Consider the following 18,584-nt stretch of genomic DNA (forward strand, 5'->3'; position numbering starts at 1 on the left):
ATTCAGGTTTTCTAATTCTTTCTGTATCAACTTTACTATTATATATTTTTTCTAGAGAATTATCCATTTTATCAAAGTTTTAAAACTTTTGGGGATAAAGTTTATATATCCTATTATTATTTTTAACCTCTACTTTATCTGTAGTCATATACTTTTTGACTTCTAATGTTATTTATTTGTATCTTTGCGCTTATTTCCTGGTTCAATCTTTGCAGAGAGGCATTTATTTTGTTAGTCTTTTCTAGTAACTAGATTGCTTTTGTTGATTTTTTTCTATTGTTCCCTTGTTTTCTACTTTATTAAATTCTGGTTTTATCTATTTTTCTAATATTAATGTTGCTATATAGATGTCCTTCTTGGTAGTGGGTGTCATGTCCTTTATATTAATCTCAGAAGTCCCAGCTTTTGCCAGTGAGCAAAAATCACTATTTATTTCTGCCAAAATCTCCATAATTTAACTATGAGTTCATGGAATGCCACAACACTAACATGCCCCTACTGCTAACTTTCAATTCCAGTTCAAGAGGTAAATTAGGGACTGGAATTGTTTGTCAGACCAAGATCTTTCATCTAATCATACAGAAGGAGGCCCCCTTCTCAACTTTATTATAACAGTCAAGCTGAGTGTCATTACCTACCTTATCTATAGGTAATGCCCCAGTTCCTTATCTGTAAGCTATCAGTCTAACACATACATTACCCATCCAACCTTAATTGCAGCCCTGCCCTGGTCCCCACTAGACTCCTATCTCCATCCTACCAACCTGGCCCTACCACCCATTCTCCACATACAGGCTTGAGTGATCCTTTCAAATGTGGAGTTTGTCCTATCACTACCCACATTCTTAAAAACATCCAATTTTGGAATAAAATCCTAAAATACTATATAGCCTATTAAGCCCTACAGGTCCCAGTCACTGCTTACAATTCTGATCACTAAGACCCCTCTCTCTATCAACCCTCAGTCTTATACACCAGACTCATATGCAATTTAATGATGTAGTGCCAGCTGTATTCTCCATCTAGAATGCTCTTTATATGGCTGGCTTATTCTCATTATTCATTGTGGATAAGTCCTGCCAGGGGTGAGGACGACAGAGACACAAAGACCCAACTCCGGGGACCAGGTTCAGTGACGCAGATCCACTTTATTCAGGAAGTAAGCTAGCTTATATACACAGGTTCAGCCTATTGGGTGTTACAGCGTGTTCTTCAAAGCCAATGGCTAAAAAGATCAGGGAGCTGCGTGGTTGGTGCTGAGTTACTTCCTTATAGCGGGCGAGCTTCCTTCCTGGGTATGCCCAGGAGGGTTCTGGGAGCTGGAGTATTCTCACAGCATTACGTCAGCCATAGCTGCTAGAAATGTGCTCTGCACTCCACCCACAATTTGTGGCACCCCAGGTTCTATAACTGCTTTATCTAGATTAGCATTAACTATATTCCAAGCTATTCTAGCCCAGTGATTCTCAACCAGGGATAATTCTGCCTCCCCACTCAGGAAACATTTGGGAATGTTTTGAGACATTTTTGGTGATAACAAATGGGGTAGATGCTACTGTCATCTAATGGGTAGAGGTCCTGGATGTGCTGAGGTTGAGAGCAAAGCTCTACCCCATGGCCCTGCTTCATTTTCTTCCTACTACTTTTCTAAGTGAGAAGTTCTTCTGTTATTGATATGATTGATTTTGCTGTGTCTGTACCCACTTTGAGAATGTACCCTCTAAGAAAGCAGAGTTTGGTTTGTCTTGTTCATTGCTGTACCTCTACTACTTAGAGCAGCACCTGCCACATGATAAGTGCGTCATAACTATGCCTCATTAAATGAATGGGAAAGAAAGGGAAGTTTGTCCAATATAATTTGCTTTTAATGAAACTGTGGTAATTTCTGATGTTTGCTGTTTCCTTTGCCAAGGCATGTGTGTGAGATTTAATTTGGGAGTGTCTTCATCAATTTAGACTGCTACAAAAAATTACCATAGACTATGTGTCTCAGAAAGAGCCGAAATTTATTACTCACAGTTCTGGAGGCTAGAAGTCTGAAATCAGACTGCTGGCATGGTGGGGTTCTATTGGGAAGCCCTCTTTTCAAATTGCAGACTGCTGATTTCCCATTGTATCCTTACAGGGTAAGAAGAATGAGAGAACTCTCTCTGGGGTCTTATTGATAAGGGCACTAATTCCATTCATAAGAGCTCCACCCTCATGATATCATCTAGTTCTAATTCCAGAAGGCCTGCCTTCTAATTCCATCACATGGGGGTTTGGAGGGAGGGTTTCGACATATAATTATGGGGTCACATCATCATTCAGTTCCTAGCAGAAATATGCATCTTCCTTTCTTATGTTGCACAATCCATCTTTTCCCTGCCTTTGAAGTTTGAGACCATTGTTACCTATTTTTAGTGTTCTTGTGCTCCTGTTCATTACAGTCCCTCCAAGATGCTCTTATATCCTTTCAGATTTCCCAGAGTGCTGTTATCCACTGCACTCAGCCTCCTAGAGAAAAACAAGTGTGCCTGTTCATTTTCTTTCTTGATCTTTTGTTGCCTATACCAGTTTGTCCAGAGAGGAAAACTTGTTCTACCTACTTAAGTCATCTGTTATACCAGCAACTCAAGTAGCAGTTGACGCTATGTAATCTTTAAAGATGTTTTCACTTTTATTTTTTAACCTCAGTTTGTTAATAATCATTTGCAAGTGTTGGGCTCTCAAAAAATAACTAAAATTTCACTAGAGAATCTGACTTCAACCATGTCCTTTTTGCCTATATAATAATCAGGATAGCGCCCTGGCCGGTTGGCTCAGTGGTAGAGCGTCAGTCTGGCGTGCGGGGGACCCGGGTTCGATTCCCGGCCAGGGCACATAGGAGAAGTGCCCATTTGCTTCTCCACCCCCCCTTCCTCTCTGTCTCTCCCTTCCCCTCCCACAGCCAAGGCTCCATTGGAGCAAAGATGGCCCGGGTGCTGGGGATGGCTCCTTGGCCTCTGCCCCAGGTGCTAGAGTGGCTCTGGTCGCGCAGAGCGACGCCCTGGAGGGGCAGAGCATCGCCCCCTGGTGGGCAGAGCTTCGCCCCTGGTGGGCGTGCCGGATGGATCCCGGTCGGGCGCATGCGGGAGTCTGTCTGACTGTCTCTCCCCGTTTCCAGCTTCAGAAAAATACAATAAATAAATAAATAAATAAATAAATAATAATCAGGATATTACTTCTTGTATTGAAGCAGTAATTCTTACTTTTCAAAAATAACATAACTGCTTCCATGTAATGAATAAAATAATACATTTTTCTAAGTAGTGAGATGACTCTGAGTTAGGGATATGGTGCACAGTCTGCGGGAACATCCGGTATAACAAAAGGAAATACCATTTATGATAACAGATGTCTCCCATTTCCCCATTTGATGAAGTATTACTTAATTATTTTAAAGGTATCTGGGACTGGTCTGATGACAGTCTTAATCACTTGCCATATCAATTGTCTCCTAAAATAGACATTATTATTTAAAACGGATGTAGGTACTGTGCTTGTTCTAAGACCCCCACTTCTCCTTTCTGCAACCTCCAACTTCTACCTTTTCCGGCTACAAAGGGAAGCTCCTTCCTACAAACCAGAACTTTACAAAGATATGATCCCCACTTTTCAGCCTTTACCTGGCTACCCAGAGTGCATTCAGCTCTGAAGCCATCTGTTCTCCTCCTGATGATTTTGGCTCATCTTTGAGAAGCACACATAGGCTTTTGCTGTACCTCTGCCAGTCAGTAACCCTGAAAAGCCACACTTTCCTGATTTGCTACCCTCTACTCCCCAGAGCTGAGAGAGAAGTGATTTCATAACAGCTCATAATTCTGAAGACTTTTGTAAGCTTTTCATTTAAATAAAAATATGAAATTTTACTTCTTCCTCTCTTCTCCATTGCTCTCCCACCATCCCCTACAGTCTTGGGGAAAACGTGAAACATCCCTCATTTCAGGAATAGGAGCTAACATTTCTTAAATACCATGGCCAGGGCCTCTGCTGAGTATTCACTTTCTCATTTGATTTGATTGGAGATGACCAATAACTGCCCTGTTCCCCTATTCTCTTCAGCCTGCTCCTAACCGACCCACCACCCACCCCACCAAAGAGGAAAATGATCATGTAACATGGGATTTTTTTTTTTTTTTTTTTTTTCATTTTTGTGAAGCTGGAAACGGGGAGAGACAGTCAGACAGACTCCCGCATGCGCCCGACCGGGATCCACCCGGCACGCCCACCAGGGGCAACGCTCTGCCCACCAGGGGGGCGATGCTCTGCCCATCCTGGGCGTCGCCATGTTGCGACCAGAGCCACTCTAGCGCCTGGGGCAGAGGCCACAGAGCCATCCCCAGCGCCCGGGCCATCTTTGCTCCAATGGAGCCTTGGCTGCGGGAGGGGAAGAGAGAGACAGAGAGGAAAGCGCGGCGGAGGGGTGGAGAAGCAAATGGGCGCTTCTCCTGTGTGCCCTGGCCGGGAATCGAACCCGGGTCCTCCGCACGCTAGGCCGACGCTCTACCGCTGAGCCAACCGGCCAGGGCCCATGGGATTTTTAATAACCTAGTTCTGATTACTTTTTGCATTGACATTTTGCCTAATTATGACCAGAAGTCTTTGAGTCTTTGTTTGGTTTATCTGACTATATATATATATATATATATTATATATATTGCTTTGAAGATTAGATAAATCAATGTCTGCCTCCCTGTTGTGTAAGTTTCTCATTCAGATTTTATTTGCTTTAACTACATCAAATATTTATATTGGTGTTTTTAGAATTAATAGTAGTATTATTAGCTAACATTTATGGTAGGTTTATTTTAACTCAGACCCTCTAAGATCTCTACCTAGATTATCTTATTTTAAGGTAAGATTAATAGTATCATTATCTCTGTGAATCAGTAGTCCACGGCACTAGGCAGTGTAGTAACTGGTCCAGACTTGCTAATAAGCAGTGGGAGTCATGTTCAAATTCAGGTCTCTGACTCCAGGGTCTCTAAGCATAACAGCCACCTACCTTTGTCTCCTGATAGCCAGCACTGTGTGGGCCTTCAGTAAACATCCTAACTTTCTCTAGACACTCCAGTGGCTCTTCTTTATGTATCCGCTTTGCTTCCATATAGTGCATTATTACTCAAAGTCTAGGAAATGAAAATAATTGTGCCACCTTCTTACTGCTGTGTTGTGAAGCTACAGGATTAAAAAAAAAATAGGTTTCAGGGGAACTAAATTCCTTCCAACCTGTGCTTTGAGCTCACTCACATCCTGTCTCACTCAGGAACAGGAGTAGGAGCTGTATTTCTGAGCAGACACAGAAATTCAGGTGTATTTCTGAACTCCGCAACCTAGGCGAGAGAGTATTTTGTATTCCCAAAAGAAACTGCCCAGCACTGTCCCTCAGCAGGAGCCGAGGTGGTGGCCGGTTTGGGCAGATCTGGGAGGCAGGTGATCATCCTTATTTAGATGTGCCAGTGATCATGTGACCAGAAAATGGAGGCGAATCTGTATTTCCAGTTAACTGCTCCAGAAGGGAGATGCTGAGGAGCTGTATCAGAGCATCCTTCTCACCCTCCTGGGAGCCAGCCTCCTCACATCCTCAGAAGGTAGGTGGGTCCTGGTGCGGCTTCAGGGGGATGGGGTGTGGGGAGGACAGATTGCAATGGAGAGTGTTGCTCTCGTGACTGGTCTGTTGCTGCTGAGAAGTTGGAGGGGAAAGAAGGAGGGGGCCGCGAGGCCGCGGAGCTCTGCCCAGCCCCTCAAAGTGACAGCGGCAGCTGCTTTTCATTCTGTGTCAACTCGTACTGGCAAGGCCTGTGGTCCTTTATGCTGCTCCCTGCCCCGCCCTCAGCAATCAGGTAATTAGAGAACACAGACTCTGCACAGTTATAAACATTTTTTTTTAATTCCTTTATGTGTATGATGAAAATGGAGATAGGAAATTAAAGGAAGTGACAGTTTGGAAACAGTTTCAGACTCTTGCCTAATAGGAAATACAGTGACTGTTTGGATTTTTTGAGCAGCTGAGTGACCCTGGTACAGTGGCATTTTAATGTTTTATACTATTGTTAAGAGTTATTGAAGGTAGTAACATACACTTCTCTCTTTTTTTTTCTAGTGACTCTTGTAACCTTTAAATCTCACCTAAGTTTTAAGCTGCAGAGTAGGTGATCCTCAAAAATGGGCTTTTATTGTTCCCTGTTGCCTTTTCAAAATCAACAGACAGGATACCCTACCTATAAAATATCAATATATCCCTGAGAAACTAAGTTATGTGGGGAACTAAAAAAATTACTACTTGATCAATTTCCAATAATAAATGCATAGGTTATTAAATTCTTCTGTGGAAACCAAAAAGCAAAACTAGACTCCCACATAGAAGGAATGATTTAAAGGATGATTCTGTCTGAGGTCTAAGTACTGGTCCTGGTGATGTAAGGGAGGGGAACAGCATCTCTCTGAACTGCCCCTCTTCTTTCCTATGAACTCTTGACACGGTGTCGATCTTACGTAAACTGCCATTCAGGCACGGATTCCAGGCTCGCGTCCAACCGTCCAACCATCCAACCAGATGGCCGCCCTGTCCCTCCCCCCGCCCCCACTCCACGCCAACACATACACACGCACACAAATGTTCACTTGATGAAAGTTTTCTTCAAATCATAATCGAAAATATTCACAGACTGTAAAATCTGGAATCATTAGATTAAAATTCCTGGTGATTACAAAAAATGGCCCATGAAATTTCTCTTAATTGGTAACAGAGATTTCTTATCTGGGAGGAAAACACTGCCTTTATGTGAATGTCTCTCTTAGTAGATTACATGTATTTAGGACAGTGGAACCTCTGTATTGTAAAACATGGCTTGGACCTTGCCTGGCCACTCAAAGACAGATAAAGAAAAAGGTGAGGCTGTTGTCATTCGCAGTCAGCAACCCCTAGACATCCCCTGGGAGCGCTAGCTTTGTAGTGCAAAATTACCCTGCATGTCCTAAATAGGATCTAAAACCTCACAGGTGCTTAAAAATAATGGACCAGATTGTCCTTCCTATTAACAAAGTCAAATGAACTGTTCCCAATGGTAAATGCTCTTTTTGGTGCACCCCAGTGAATTTTCGTTTCCAGTCCTTTTGGATTTTCGTTCTTGAATGGCTTTGTACTTGGGGGAGGATTTCTCTCTTATTAAAGGATCGTAATACATCTTTGACCTCTAGACTTCATACTTTTTAGCTAGCTAGAAGACAAGGTTTGGGGTTTGCACAGAGGTTCAGATACTTAATATAGGTTACAGCTGGAATCCACTTACAGAAGTTAAAAAAAAAAGCCCTTTTTACCTTCCTAGCTAGACTGGAATTGCTCCTGCTAGAGTGGTTTTTGAATTTGGGATGTGTTCTCAATTTCTTATCAATTCCAGTTAATGGGACAGTTGGGGTGAGAAGGGATGGAGGGAAAAGAAGTGGAGGACAAATTCTGTCCGCGGTGTCCTGTCCGCATCCGAGTTGACAACATTTGGGTACAGCTCCTTCTGGATTAATAATGGCAGGAATTGTGGGCTTCTGGTCGACAGATGTGCATGAGGGTGTAGGAGAAGAGGCAGGAGTGCATGCTTCCTTTTCGTGCACCGTATCATTTGAGGACTCTGTCAAGCCATTTGCCTGCAGTTTCGGTGGTTGCCTGATTTTCTCTATAATTCTTGCATGCTGAACTTTAACTGCTAAGATACATAAGCTGAAATAAATCTTAGAATTCTTTTTGATTCACTTCTTCAGTTTACAGGCAAGAAAATTAGCCCTCGTTAGAGTAACTGGATCAAGATTACTCAGTCAGTGGCTGGGCTGAGATCAGAACCAGGGTGGTCTGGCTCTTGATCTTCTGCTATTTCCTTCCACCCAGGGCCTCTGAGAAGCCCTGAACAAAATCTGATTAATACATTTAAATTTCTTAGGGCTTAAAAAGAAACTATCAGTCTTCTATTTTAAGGATCAAGTGTTATTTCCTAATTCCTTACAACCCTTAGAAATTTGGGGGAAAAAAATAAATGCCTCTTTCAGAGACTGTGCATTTAGAACAAGATGCTATCTATAAGGCCTGCATGGGATATAAAGGTAATTAAGATGCAGTGTCTCACCTCGCTCTAGTGGGGTTGAGGGGGTAAAAGAAAGGGCTTGCAAAGCATGAAGTGAAGTTGATTCCATAAGAAGGTATAACCGAGGGGCTCTGGGCCCTCAAAGGTGGGAGAGCCTTGCTCCCACTCCTTTGTTAGAGGGGACCAAGGACAGGATTCATGGATGAAGTCAATTCAATAGTTGGCTGAAGGAACATTTCAACAAAAGGGAATATAAGTCAAACTGTAGAGACAGGAAAGCTATCAGCAAGACTTGAGAAACTAGGAGTTCATCTTGTCTGCAAGGTAGAGCATTTGGGGGCTTCAAGGGTGGATTGACCTAAATAGTGGGGAGCCAGCCCTGAGGGTCAAACAAAAAAATTTATTGAACATGCTGGCTATGGAAAGCTAATATTTTATGAGCTGGGTGTTGTGACTGGCAATAGACTGGCAATGGTGCAGGATAGATGGGAGGCAAGATGGACAGTGGTAGTCCACCTGAAACATGACAGAGGGTGGAGCGGTTCCCGGGATAGAAAGAAGAGAGGTAATTCCAGACTGCAGACATGGAAGAAAGGTATAGTGCTTGAAGATTGAGGGAGATGAGAATGTACCGGGAGGAGCCTGGAGAATTGGCGGCACACTCTGTGATAGATGATCATTTTATTCCTCATGAGTGAGACTGGGCAGCAAGGCTGCACCTGACATAAGTTAATAAAGGCAAAGGGAAGAAAGCATGAAGCTCTCTCTCTGAACAAGATACAGCCAACTTTGGCAGAAGCACTTGCAAAAAGCTAAACTCACATCTGATTAGTCAGCATTAAGTCATGGTCCCAATGCTGGATCATTTTTTATGACTAATAAATCACTTTCATTGTCACCAAGAGCATAAGTCTGCAAGTCTCTGTATCTGCTGAGGTAGGCCTATCGGGGAGGGGTGTGAAGAGGACGGTGACACTTCCTCCTGTCATCCTCTTTCCTCCTGAGCAGCATCTGTCTGACTAGTCTTACAAGGGGCTAAAGGAGAACTTCCAGCCTGAGAGCAGTTGTCAGGTCAAACAGTGCTCCTGACAAGCTTGAAGACGATTCTGACTCAGAGTGGAAGAGCAGAATGAGTTGATTTGGGGCATGGGTTGAGGACAAAGCTAGGGGAAAGGAAAGAGGTAAGCTCAGATATAATCCATCCTCAGTCCCTCCCCGCCTGTCCACGAGGCCCAGCCCAAATACAACCTTTGTGCAGTGACTTGCAGGCTATCCACTCTGTGCCCACTGTTGTGGGGACTTCTGACTCTGAGAGTCCATGAGTAGCTCTCATAGCATCTTATCCTACCTGTGCTGTTTTGTGTGAAACTCTCTGTGTCTCTTCCTTTTTATTTTCCTGAATTTTAAATTCTTTGAGGGCAGCATGTGTGTCTAATTATTCTCTTTGTAATACACCATCCCCCAGCCAAGTTTAACACTTTCCATATGGTTCTAGGACTGAAATGTTTGTTGAACTCCTACCAGAAAGAATAGCCTGGGAAGCAAACAATGAGTACCAGGGAAGCTACATCTGTCAGAGTTTGTGGGAACATGGTTTGAAAACTGTAGGTAAATGATTGAAACTGTTTAGATGTAATTTTGCCTGCAGACAGAGAACTTTCAAAGTCCCCTCCGATCCATAAATTCAGAAAGGAACACAGGCTTTCTGTAGCGCCCTTAAAAGCACAATTTAGTATTGTCCAAACCCAGCAAGAAAGCCCCACTCATAAAGCCGCCATTGTCCATGAAGCAAGAAAACCACAAGAGGAGTAGAAATGAAAATTACACTTAGAAATGACATTTGTCTGCGTCCAACTCCCAGAAATACCTAGGGAAGGTAGATGAAACGAGAAGTTCTAGAAATAGCTCTTATTAAAATAAAAACAGGAGTGAAAAACCAACAGTGTGCTCTGAAGAGAGCAGATGTATGCTGGGAGGGCAGGTAAGCAGAGGTGAGAGGACAGCCAGAGGTCACTGATTCACAGGAAAGCCAGTACTGATAACTGAAAGGAAGAAGGTTCGGGGTAGAGTAAAGCTCCATCTCTGGGCTGGCCATGGAAAAGTGCTCTCTGTGCATTGGACTAAGTTCAGGGCTGATCAAAGGGTTAGTTTTTGATATAAGACCTGAGACTGGATTTTCCATGAGAATCTGCCTGCCACCAAAATTTTCATGCATTTACCAGTTTATAAGCTCAAGGTTTGTTTCTAATAAGCTTGATGGTTAGGTGGCTGATCTTAGGCTGTTATTTTATTTTCAAGTACTACTAAATTTTATTCACCTTCAGGACCCAGCAATTATAAAATGTGAATGTTATACCAGACACAGTCTTAGAAGTCCACACAATGCTATAATTCTGTGAACAACAATTATTTTAAAACATAAGCACATTTTTTCCCTTAAGTAACTGTCTACGTTTACACAATGAAGACATCCCAATATAAAATAGCTAAATGAATCAGATCTCCCTGTGAAGTCAGCATAGCTGTATGGTTACTGAATAGATCCCTCTAGAGAGTCTGAAGTTAATCAAGTTTCATAAATTAGATTCATAGAATGTGATTATACTATGAAGGGCATGTGTAAGTAAAGGGGATGACTTCTTTCTCTGTCTCAAGGGGCCTGACTTGGGCTTGTCCCTCTCCCTGTAGATCTATCAGGCAATAGGGCTTTCTCGTAGAAGGGGTGAAGGAAAGGACTGATTATGCCCCTTACAGAGCTAAGAATCTTCTTGAAACTGAGTGTGCCAGTTAAAGTGATTAGACACTGTATTCATTTTCTAGGACTGCCATAACAGAGAACCACAGACTGGGTAGCTTAAACAACAGACATTCCTTTTCTCACAATTCTGGAGACTGGAAGTCTGAGATCAACATGTCATCAAGGTTGATTTCTCCTGAGGCCTCTCTCCTTGGCTTGTGGATGGCCATATTTTCCCTGTGTCTTCAAAATGACCTTATTTTAACTCAGTTGCCTCTTTTAAGGCTTTATCTCCAAATATACTCACATTCTCAGATCTTGAAAGTTAAGATTTCAACATCTGATCTACCTTGTAGCAGTCACCTGAGGAATGTGACAGTGAATGTGCTGAGAATTTCTGTTGGTTCCATGATTGGTGACTGGCCCCATACTTCATTTGTCATACTTTTGATTCTAAGGGTCGATCGAGGGGTTCCATGACCACCTTGGAAATCCACAGTGAATATGGGAAGCTTAGATTAGCCCCAAATCTTCTAATAATAGTAAGAGTAATATTAAATAATATGAATAATATTAAATATTTGAATATAATATGAGTAATATTTTTTGAATTTTTTATTACTTGATATTAGTTTCAGGTGTACAACAAAATAGTTAGACAATTATATAATTGTATTACAAAGTGATCCCCTGATAATTCAAGTACCCACCTGGCACCATACATGATTATCACAATATTATTGACTATATATATTCCCTGTGCTAAACTTTTCACCTCCATGACTATTTTGTATTTCTTGATCCCTTCACCTCTTTCACCCAGCCCCCCAACTCCTCCCTCTGTCAACCATCAGTTTTTTCCCTGCATTTATCACTTTGTTTTTGTCTTGTTTGTTCATTTCTTTGTCCTTTATATTCCACATATAAATGAAATAATATGGTATTTGTCTTTCTCTGTCTGGCTTATTTCACTTAACGTAATACCCTCTAGGTTCATCTGTGTTGTTGCAAACGGCAGGTTTTCATTCTTTTTTATGGCAGACTAATATTCCATTATATATGTGTATCACCATTTTTGAATCTATTCATCTGTTGATGGACACTTGTGTTGCTTCTATATCTTGGCTATTGTAAATAATTCTGTAATGACATAGGAGTGCATATCTATTTTTAAATTAGTGTTTTGGGTTTTGTCAATGTATAATCAGAAGTGAAATCACTGAGTCATAAGGAAGTTCCATTTTTAATTTTTTGAGGACCCTTCATACTGTTTTACACAGTTGCTGCACCAGTCTGCATTCCCACCAACAGTGCACAAGAGTTCCCTTTTCTCCACATTCTCTCAAATCCTTGTTGTTTGTGGATTTATTGATGACAGGTTTGTGGTTTTAATTTGCATTTATTTGATGATTAGCATCATTGAGCATCTTTTCGTATGTCTATTGACCATCTGTATGTTCTCTTTGGAAAAATAGCTGTTCAGGTCCTCTGCCATTTTTTAATTGGATTATTAGGGTTTTTTTGATGTTGAGCTATATGACGTCTTTATAAATTTTGGCTATTAACCTCTTATTGAAAGTATTATTGGTGGCCCTGGCCGGTTGGCTCAGTGGTAGAGCGTCAGCCTGGCGTGTAGAAGTCCCAGGTTCGATTCCTGGCCAGGGCACACAGGAGAAGCGCCCATCTGCTTCTCCACCCCTCCCCCTCTCCTTCCTCTCTGTCTCTCTCTTCCCCTCCCTCAGCCGAGGCTCCATTGGAGCAAAGATGGCCCGGGCGCTGGGGATGGCGCCTTGGCCTCTGCCCCAGGCGCTAGAGTGGCTCTGGTCGCGGCAGAGTGACACCCCGGAGGGGCAGAGCATAGTCCCATGGTGGGCAGAGCGTCGCCCCCTGGTGGGCGTGCCAGGTGGATCCCGGTCGGGCGCATGCGGGAGTCTGTCTGACTGTCTCTCCCGGTTTCTAGCTTCAGAAAAGTACAAAAAAAAAAAAAAAATGAAAGTATTATTGGCAAATATCTTCTCCAATTCAGTAGATTGTCTTTTGTTTTGTTGATGGTTTTCTTTGTTGTGCAAAAAATTTTTGGTTTGATGTATTATTTATTTTTCTTTTGTTTCACTTGCCCAAGGTGATATAGCAGAAAAAATATTGCTAAGAGAAATGCCAGAGAGTTTACTACCTATGTTTTCTTCTAGGAGTTTTATGGTTCTTAAGACTTACATTTAAGTCTTTAATTCACTTTGAGTTTATTTTTGTATCTGGTGTAGGGAGAAGGTTTGATTGTATGTATGTATGTATGTATGTATATATTGGCATATGTCTGTCCAATTTTCCTAACACCATTTATTGAATAGAATATATTTTCTGCATTGTATGTTCTTGCCTCCTTTGTCAAATATTAATTGAACATATAAGCAGCTGTTTGTTTCTGGGCTCTCTATTCTATTCCATTGATCTTTATGTCTGTTCTTATGTCAGTGCCATGCTAGCTTGATTACTATGGCCTTGTGGTGTAGTTTGCTATAAAGTAGTGTGATACTTCCAATTTTGTTCTTTTTAAAGATTTCTGTGGCTATTCAAGGTCTTTTGAGTTTCTATAGAAATTTTTAGATTATTTCTTCTAGTTCTGTGAAAAACACCTTTGGTATTTTGATAGGAATTGTGTTGAATCTGTAGATTGCTTTGGGTAGTGTGGCCATTTTAACCATGCTAATTCTTTCTATCCAGAAGCATGGTATATTGTTCCCTTCTTTGTATCTTCTTCAATTTTTTTTTCAATGTCTTATAATTTTGAGTACAGGTCTTTTACCTTCATGGATAAATTTATTCCTAGTTATTTTATTTTATTTTTTGATGCAGTTGTAAATGGGATTGTTTTCTTTGTTTCTCTTTCTGACAGTTCATTATTGGTGTATAAAAATGCAACTGATTTCTGATTATTTAGTTTGTATCCTGCTACTTTACTGAATTTATTATTAGTTCTAGTAGGTTTTTTGGTGTAATCTTTAGGGTTCCCTATATACAGTATAATGTTATCTGAAAATAATGACAGCTTTACTTCATCTTTTCCAATTTGGATGCCTTTTCTTTTTTTGTGTGTGATTGCTGTGACAAGGACTTCCATTACTATGTTGAATATAGTGGTGAAAGTGGACATCCCTGTCTTACTCCTGATCTTAAGGAAAATACTTTTAGTTTTTTACCAACTATGTTAGCTGTGGGTTTGGCATTTATTGCCTTTACTATGTAGAGATATGTTCTTTCTATATTCCTACTTTCCTGAGAGTTTTTTTTTTTATCATAAATCGTTGTTGGATTTTGGCAAATACTTTTCCTGCATCTATTGATATGGTCATATGATCTTTTCCCTTATTTGGATTATGTGTATCATGTTAATTGATATGCAGATATTGAGCCAATGTTGTATCCCAGGAACAAACCATGATTTTTGGTTGATCATGGTGTACAAGCTTTTTAATGTATTGCTGAATTTGGTTTGCTAATATTTTGTTGGGGATTATTGTATCTCTATCCTCAGGAATATTGGCCTATACTTTTCTTATTTTTTGTAATGTCTATGTCATGTTTTAGAATCAGGATAATGTCGGCCTTATAAAATGAAATTGGGACCTTGCCACCTCCTGAACATTTTGGAATAGTTTGAGAAAGATAGGTGTTAATTCATCCTTGAATGTTTGGTGAAATTTACCTGTGAAGCCATTCAGTCCAGGACTTTTGTTTGTTTGGGAGTTTTTGATTACTGAATCAACTTTGTTGGGTGTAATTGGACTATTCAGATTTTCTGTTTCTTCTTGATTCAGTCTTGGAAGATTATACATTTTTAGGAATTTATACATTTCTTCTCGATTGTCCAATTTGTTGGTATATAAATTTTTGTACTATTTTTATATAATATTTTGTATTTCTGTGTTGCCCCTTGTTACTTCTTCTCTGTAACTTCTGATTTCATTTATTTAGGTCTTCTGTCTCTTTTTCTTGATGAGTCTGGTTAAAGGTTTATCAATCTTATCATTTCAAAGAACTAACTCTTAGTTTCGCTGACTTTTTAATACTTATTTTCAAATTCAATTTTATTTATTTCCACTGTGACCTTTATTATTTCCTTTCTTCTGTTCACTTTGGGCTTTGTTTATTGTTCTTTTTCTAGTTCCTTTTGGTGTAAGGTTAGATCGTTCATTTGAGATTTTTCTTGTTCCTCTAGGTAGGCCTGTAATGCTGTAAAGTTCTCTCTTAGGACTGTATTTGCTGTGTCACATAGATTTTGAATTGTTGTGTTTTTATTTTCATTTGTCTCGAGGTGTTTTTTCAATTTCTTCCTTGATCTTATTGTTAATTTATTCAGTGTTTGGTAACATGTTATTTAGCCTTGTTGGTTTTGTGTGTTTTTTAGTTATTTTCTTGTCATTGATTTTTAGTTTCGTACCATTGTGGTTAGAGAAGATGCTTGATATGATTTCAGTCTTCTTAAATTTATGAGACTTGTTTTATGACTTAATATGTGGCCTATCCTGGAAAATGTTCCATGTGTACTTTTTTTAATAGAAAGGAAGGGAGAAAGAGAAAGAGACAGAAGCATCAACTCATTGCTAAACCTAGTTGTGCAGCCATTGTCCATTGTCCATGAGCACTTGAAAAGAATGTTCCATGTTGCTTTGGGGTAAAATGCTCTAAAAATACCAATAAATCAATCTGGTTTAACATGTCATTTAAAGTTGCTTTTACTTCTTGAATTTTTGTCTGGAAGACTTATCCATTGATTTCAATGGGATGTTAAAATGCTCTAATAACTACATTACTGTTGATTTCTCTCTTTATTTTCATCAGTATTTCCTTAATATATTTATGTGCTTTTTAGATGCATAAATGTTATAAAGGGCGATATATTCTTGTTGGATTGAGCCGTTTATCATTATGTAATATCCTTCTTTGTCTCTTATTATAGCCTTTGTCCCCCAAAGAGGATATACTATATAGTGTTTCCCAAAGCCACTTGGCACAGAGCTTTTTTTCTTTTCTTTTTTTTTTTTTTAACAGAGTCAGAGAAAGGGATAGTTAGGGACAGACAGACAGGAATGGAGAGAGATGAGAAGCATCAATCATCAGTTTTTCATTGCGACACCTTAGTTGTTCATTGGTTGCTTTCTCATATGTGCCTTGACCGTGGGCCTTCAGCAGACAGAGTAACCCCTTGCCCAAGCCAGCGACCTTGGGTCCAAGCTGGTGAGCTTTTGCGCAAAGCAGACGAGCCCATGCTTAAGCTGGTGACCTCCCGGTCTCGGACTTGGGTTGTCCGTATCCCAGTCTGATACTCTATCCACTGCTTAGATCTGTGGAACTTCTCATTTGCCACAGGCTTGGGGAAGCTCTAAATTAAACAAATGACTGGCAGTACCTTTTTTTTTTTTTTTTTTTTTTTTTTTTTGCATTTTTCTGAAGCTGGAAACAGGGAGAGACAGTCAGACAGACTCCCGCATGCGCCTGACCTGGATCCACCCGGCACGCCCACCAGGGGGCGACGGAGGGGTGGAGAAGCAAATGGGCGCTTCTCCTATGTGCCCTGGCCGGGAATCGAACCCGGGTCCTCCGCACGCTAGGCCGACGCTCTACCGCTGAACCAACCGGCCAGGGCGGCAGTACCCTTTTTGTGGTTTATTTTTTTCACCACCTGGACAGTTTGGAACTCTCAGGTACAAATCCCCCCATATAAGTCACAGGCCTGAGCACACAGGGAACTGATAGTGGAGTGGATTCCAGAAATAAGTCGTATCTTGCTGCAGCCCACTTCCTGGGACCCAGGAAGGCTGAGAGGTGACTCTACTTTAAACCATAGCCAGTGACTTTGGGATTGAAAAGATAAAAGAACTTTATGCTAGAGGGAAACAAGGAACAATTACTCCCACCAGGAAGAAAATACAGAAATTGGATGGTGTTACCAAAGGCAAAGAACACTGAGCCTCCTCCATGTATTTATTCAACAAATTGCTCACTAGGTGCCCCACAGCACTCTCATCCCCCGGGGATTTGCTTAGGAGGATGGTACCAGCTGGTCCTTCAGGAACTGACAGTCAGCCCATCCTAAGGAAATGTTTCCACTCTCTGCCCCAGTTTCTTCATCGGGGAAACAGAAAACAGAAAATGATGCCCTAATGGTATGCCATAAAAAAACATTGTTAATTTCAAAAGTATAAAGACTTCTGGGGTCAGAGAGATACTGCATGGAATCCAGGAAGATATTTTCTTTGAAAGAATAAATATAAATAAAATATTGAAATTTTCAGAAGCAAAAAAAAAAAAAAGAAAGAAACTTTTTAAAGAAACAAAACCCAAAGCTGAAAAACAAAAAGCAGCAAATCTAAGAAAATAAAAAGAAACAAAATGAAAAGAATAGACTATTGGAAAAGAGAAACTATAAAAAGATAGCATGCAGATACTGAATAACAAGGGTGCAACTGGATAAATTTAAAGCAACCTACTACAAGAAATGATTCAGCAACTGCTGCAAGTAGCAGATAGTACCTAAGTTTTATTTATTTTAATATCGTCACTGCTTGCACAGATCAGACCTTCAGAAGTACTTGTGAGGATGAATGAGTATGACAGACATGTGGCCAGAAGGGCAGCAGTACCTCTGTCACGATGGGCCATCGAAGGCTGGGCTTCTCCTTTCTTCAGTGATACTAACATTCAGCTTGTGTGTTCACTGTGCCTGCTGCTTCCTACACCTTACCTTGGAAAACATTCAAGAGCCCTGATAATATGGCAGTTGGATGTGATTGCTACTTATAACTGAAATTACTACTTTCTGAGAACTTAATTTTTTCTAATGTTAACTTGAATTTGTCTATGTAAAGATTTCTAAGAAATCTTCTTATAGGATCTTATACTTAAATTACCATTTTATTTTAAAATGCTGTATATACTTATGTTTTAAAATTTGAAACAATACAAAAAAGTAAATGAATAAAAAGTAAAAATTTCTTTTCCTCCGTGCTTGATTCATATAGGAAACCACTATTAATAGTATATTTTGGTTTCTTCTAGATATTATCTATGCCTAAAATATGAATCAATATGCATAACTTTATAGAAATGATATCATTCTAAACAAACCACCCTGTAATTTGATTAATTTATTAAATATATCTTAGCTGCCACTCCATGTCAATACATTTAGAATTTTTTTTGCATTGATATACCATAATAAATTTTATGCTATACAGTGGTACCTTGACACACGAGTTTAATTCATTTCATGGCCGAGCTCATGACTCAATCTGGTTGTGTGTCAAATCAGATTTCTCCATTTAAATTAATGGGAACACAATTAATCCATTCCAGCCCAAAAAAAACCACACGAATTTTTTGTTTAAATGCTTTTAAATAAGAAAATGTACTTTATAAATAACAAATATATATATAAATAATAAGAGAGAATATAAAGAAATAAACTGGTTTATGAAGTATATTTACTTTCAAGGTCAGGCAAAGATGCTGGCAGAAGGGAAGGAGGCATTAGCATAACAATGGCCCTTCCCAAGCAGGAAGGTAATTAGCAATTTCACAGACAGCTGCCCAGTGCCACTTTGAGCAATAAAAGTGAGCAAACTCAGAAAATACAAATTTTACAAACTCATTTGCCCAACAATCATCATTTTCTTCACTGACTTTTGGCTTTTGCGCCACACTTTCCTCGCTTTCACTTAGAGGCCGTTTCAACAAAAACCTTTCCATGAAAGTTT

At 40.2% G+C, this 18,584-nt stretch overlaps 1 protein-coding gene across 6 annotated transcripts in view; it reads left to right on the forward strand.

The window, feature by feature from the left end:
* PRUNE2 (prune homolog 2 with BCH domain) overlaps positions 1 to 18,584 on the forward strand; it is a 288,030-nt gene that overhangs the window by 210,889 nt on the left and 58,557 nt on the right. Inside the window, exon 1 of one of the 6 annotated variants that reach the window (XM_066257055.1) lies at positions 5,430 to 5,612. The exons of the other annotated variants lie outside the window; for them this stretch is intronic. The gene's annotated coding sequence lies outside the window, so the exon portion shown is untranslated. Of the gene's footprint in view, positions 1 to 5,429; positions 5,613 to 18,584 lie in introns of those variants that run through there. 6 annotated transcript variants of the gene reach the window in all.

This window comes from Saccopteryx bilineata, chromosome 2, assembly GCF_036850765.1.
Source record: "Saccopteryx bilineata isolate mSacBil1 chromosome 2, mSacBil1_pri_phased_curated, whole genome shotgun sequence".
NCBI lineage: Eukaryota > Metazoa > Chordata > Mammalia > Chiroptera > Emballonuridae > Saccopteryx > Saccopteryx bilineata.